General features: G+C 40.9%; 1 long non-coding RNA gene across 1 annotated transcript; it reads left to right on the top strand.

The window, feature by feature from the left end:
• The first annotated feature begins 418 nt into the window (after positions 1-418).
• On the top strand, positions 419-2,448 carry LOC145715592 (uncharacterized). The gene is made up of 2 exons (XR_014137876.1): positions 419-545; positions 2,221-2,448. It is a non-coding gene; the product is annotated as an uncharacterized LOC145715592 (long non-coding RNA).
• The last annotated feature ends 1,116 nt before the right edge of the window (positions 2,449-3,564 follow it).

Raw genomic sequence — 3,564 nt, 5'->3', positions numbered from 1 at the left:
CTTGAAATTTGATCAGATAAATCTTTAAAGAGCAGCCTTTCTTGGGAAAATAAAGGGGAGGAAGGAGGGATTCAAGTCAACAGAAAAATAAGTGGTAGTCATCTCATTTTTAGATCTCAGTCAGGAATTTGTCCTTCTGCAAAAGAGTCTGGCACCACACCCACTGGAACCACAAATTGCAAGGCTTATGGGTCGGGAGGTTTGCACAGAAGAAAGAGAACACTCTCTCCATTTACCAATTGTTTTCCAACTGCTTCCGCTAATCGGGAATCTCTGCTAGAAAACGACACCGGGTGTGTGTTGCTGAGTTTCACCTGCTCTCAGGCCTGCTGGTGCCTCTCAGACCCTTTGATCCTGGGCTCCTATTGTCTCCTGAAACAAATCCTTTCCATTTTGTATTTTCCCTCCTAGATCACCTGATACCTCCAAGCAACCAGGTGTTTCTTTCAGAAGCCAGAAGCTGATAACCTGGACCCACTAATCTAACCCCCAGTCCATGTTCTTTGTAGTGGAAGACTGACAGCAGAGATTCTTTCTCCTGGGAGGTGGGTGCCAACTCTCCCTTTCAAACATGTTCACCAGCAAACTAAAGAGGATGCCAGAAATGTTTGGAGCTACAGAAGCACCAATGGAATGAGTAAATAATTTTAGAAGACAATTATTTCAAGATGGCATCTCGTTTAGATGTACAAGTTTTGGGTAAAAAAATAAAATACAATATGTCCTATTACTTTTTAGATATCACTTGAGTCATTATCTCTACAACTTGATTATAAATCCCTTGGTACAAAAACTATGTCTTAGATGTCTTTTGTGTCCCACACTATATTTAGCACTGAACTGAAAACATTATAAGCACATATACCTTGCTGATTTGTTGTTTCTTTGTTTCTGGATGAGATATTTTCTTGGATTATATACCTCATTGATTTTTTTCCATTAATTGGAACATCCAATTCAAAATAATTGCCCAGTATTTTATTAGTCCTCACAGAAGCTGAGTGAAGAAGTAGGGATGATGGTCATTCTCTAGATATTTTGGAGAGAGTTTGGGATCAAGATCAAAGATCTTGAGTGATTTTCCAGGCATTACCAAATAAACCAGGGATAGAGCCCCTCAGTTGGGAAAGAAAACTTCACAGGCACAGGGCAGGGATCTGCTATGTGTTAGGTAAATCCACTGAACACAGCTAAGTGAAACATATGGTGGGGTTTCTAGAAGGGAGAGCCTAAATTCATCTTGATGCCAACTGAGTTCCCTACATCTAAGGAGAAACAGGTATAGCAGAATCTCATAACACTATTTAAGGCCATTCTTCTCGCTCAAAGGAACAAACCACAACCAACTCTACCCAGAATTAGCCCATGAAGCGTATGGGTGTGTGCTGAGGCACGTGAGAGAGGAGGCCTGATGTTGGGACTGTCCTCATGACTTATATTTGACATTCAGCCAAGCACCAATTAACTTCCCCATATGTTTTCCAGAACACAGAGGGCCTTACTCTAGCATAGGCAATGCCTATCTTCAAACACATCCAAGGTAGAGAGACATGTTATGCCAGCAGGCAATGTCCTGGTAAAACACCTTAAACAATGGATGGGGGTCTGCCTTGGGACACTGTCCATACTGAGGAATAGACACTGCATTTGCACATAGGCTTAGAATTCCTCTAAAGCTCCGTGATTCTGGTCAAACTATATGCATATCCCTTGTCTGGCTGGTCCTATTGGTGCACGCCTAGGATCAGAGGCAATAATTCTTCTATGACTTTAAATTCATGAGTTAATTCTAAACATCTTTACAATTTGTGTTGCAATCTACTTGAGTTAATATTGAAAATATTCGAAGGTTTTGTGTGTAGGCAATAAAGTGGACTAGTATGATAGGAGGACAAAAGTTCTTCTTTACCAATAATCTAAAAGAGCTTGATTTTTGCCTCCAGTCAATCCAGTTAGGTGTATAACAGCAGATTTTCCTTAAACTTGGAAGAAGGAAAGAATTCGGGGTCAGGAAACCTTAGTTAAGGTGCTTTGTTTATTAAATGTGTGACTCTGAGCAAATGACTTAACCTCCCTGAGTCTTGGTTTCTTCATTTGAAAAATAAGAACCTAATGCCTACTTCACATGGGTATAAGGATTAAATGTGGTAATGTATGTACAAGTGCTTTGAAAATGGTATAGAAGGATACAAATGAGCCTTCCCATTGTTTTATTCACAGTGCTCCTGCATGACTGCATCTACTTAACCCACTCTCCAAGATCTAGAATCAGATTTCAACCATATGGAATCATCCACGGTGCAGCAGATGGGTTTACAAGTCTCTTGGTCTCTTCGTGTAACTAACAGCCAAGAAGTCTGAAGCTTGCATTGTTTACATGGAAGATGTTTCTTGCTCTTCTCTTGCCCATTCCCATGCCATACCATCTGAACTTGCCACCTTTTTTTTTTTGTTTGTTCAGTGCAGTTCTTTAACTTTGTGGGGTCCTCTTCACATGGACTCCATTCCACTATAAGTGGCTACTTCCCTGTGAGTTTAGATGTATGATTTAGAGATTTTTTTCATAGTTGATGCCTAAATTATATTTCACAACAACCCTAGGAAGTAAGGAAGGCCTGTATTGTCGTTCCCCTCTTACCAGTAAAGAACCTGAGATGCAGAGAGACTTACTACTGAGTGACACTGCAGGAGTTCAGATGGCTCATCTGACTCCAAGCCCAGTGCTTTTTCTTTCTTTCTTTTTTTTTTTTTTTGATGGCACACTCTCTTTTCTCCAAGGAAGCAAACTGCCTAGAGCCAGAGGGAACTTCAAGAGAGATTTCTATCTTACAGTGAGAAAGCAAAGACTCAGAGAAGGCACTGAGGGGACTTCCCCAAGGCCATTCTTGTCTTTGCCATTATTCCATCTTCGACCCTCAGAAACCTCCATGTGAGCTACCTCTATGTACCTGGCCTGCATTTTGCTAGGGAGTTGGGAGACACAAAAGAAATTTGAGAAATTTTCTGACAATTAAGGAATTTACTAACAAGCCATGGAGATGAAATTAATGTATTAAAATCCTTAAAACAAATAAGGGGACATGGAGGCACTCTCTCCAAGACTGAAATTTTTAACCCTGAATTCAAGTCTGTTCTCATTGCTCAAGGTTTGGAAGTATGATCCACATAGTAGATTTAAGTTCAAGCCCTTCCTGACCGATCATGTTCTGAATTCCCACAGTGACCACCTGTGTCACTTTTCTAGCTCATGTGGGCAAGATGGTCTTCCTCCTGTTTTAGTGGGAACAGGAAGGACTCAGTGAGGAGGAAGCCAGGAAAAGATTGTAGTCTTTAGTAGCATTTTTTCATGGGTGCTGCAGCCTTCTCAAAGAAAATAACTTATTGGGTTAGCTTTCTGTTTTTCCTTAATCAAGTAAACCTACTTCCTACTTAGCACAATACTTCTAAAGGGGAATTAGGCATTTTACCTAATGGCTGCTGAAGGAACCTGTGCTTTGCTCTCCCACTTGCCCTGGGAAAGGGCATTTATCATGTTCTAAGGCCTTCAAGACTTCCAGGTTGTCC

The sequence above is a fragment of the Panthera onca genome, chromosome B4 (assembly GCF_046562875.1).
Source record: "Panthera onca isolate mPanOnc1 chromosome B4, mPanOnc1 haplotype 2, whole genome shotgun sequence".
NCBI lineage: Eukaryota > Metazoa > Chordata > Mammalia > Carnivora > Felidae > Panthera > Panthera onca.
Note: the sequence above shows the minus strand (reverse complement) of the source record. Positions and strands in the feature narration are given on the sequence as shown.